The sequence below is a fragment of the Dermacentor andersoni genome, chromosome 1, assembly GCF_023375885.2.
Source record: "Dermacentor andersoni chromosome 1, qqDerAnde1_hic_scaffold, whole genome shotgun sequence".
NCBI lineage: Eukaryota > Metazoa > Arthropoda > Arachnida > Ixodida > Ixodidae > Dermacentor > Dermacentor andersoni.
The window spans coordinates 260,300,301-260,301,332 of NC_092814.1; positions in this window are offsets into that span (position 1 = coordinate 260,300,301).

The window sequence follows — 1,032 nt, forward strand, 5'->3', positions numbered from 1 at the left end:
CGTTTCCCCGTTCACTTTCTTGGGTATTTATGTTTCCTAGTAGAAACCTGGGAGTGTTAGCCAGCGCCACCACTCACAGACCTTGGCGGCGGACGCGGAACATCCTTTCTGCCGCAGGCATCACGAGAACCTGATCTTTTTGGGTGAAGGTAGCCGGTCAATAAACTCACACATGCTACCTGAAGGCATCACTGTTGCTGGATTCGAGACGCTCCTTATGTAATGAACGAGAAGAAATGAGGGTAATCGAGGGGCCCGATGTTTATTAGTCATATCATCAAGGTTCCTAGGATACTTGCGATATAGCACACCAGTGCTGTCCAATGCTAACAAAACTAACATCCATGTCCTACAGAGCAATCAAGGCCAAGACCTTCGAACATGTCTGGGGCTACCTCGAAATGCTTCAACTGTGGCAACAATTTCCGCCGTGAGAGACCACCCAATAATGACCTATATACCTATCGACGCACTCCGGGCGCAAGTTCACCATATATCCAGAGTCCCTGACCACCATCTCGCTCGTTTGCCTGAGAAAAGACCCAAGGCAGCGTTCTCCAGATCAATTTCGGCTAACCGGGACTCTTTGTCTTTGAGGCACTCACCCGCAACAAGAACGCCATCCCCTGTGTGGTGCTTGAAAAAGCCTCCTGTGTACCTTGCTGTTCCAGGAATAGTGAAGAAAGCTAGCCTGACCACCGCGGCTCTCAAGCAGATCACATTGGAACTTTTGGATTGTTCATACGCTAACCGAATCCATGTTTACACGGATGATTCCGTCTCGAAAAATTCTACGGGCGCCATTGTTCTACCATCTCAATCGGTCGTCATCAAGTTTAAGACTTCACACGTAACGACATGTACAGGTTCCGAACTGGCCACTCTTCGTGCTGCTGTCGAATACATTGAAATAGAACCGCCCAACAAATGGCCAATATTTTGTGATTCGGAAGCAGCCCTCCAGAGCTTGCGAAGTTTACGACGTGGCAATTATGAACAGCTGGTGTCACAGATCAACAAAACCTGCCATAG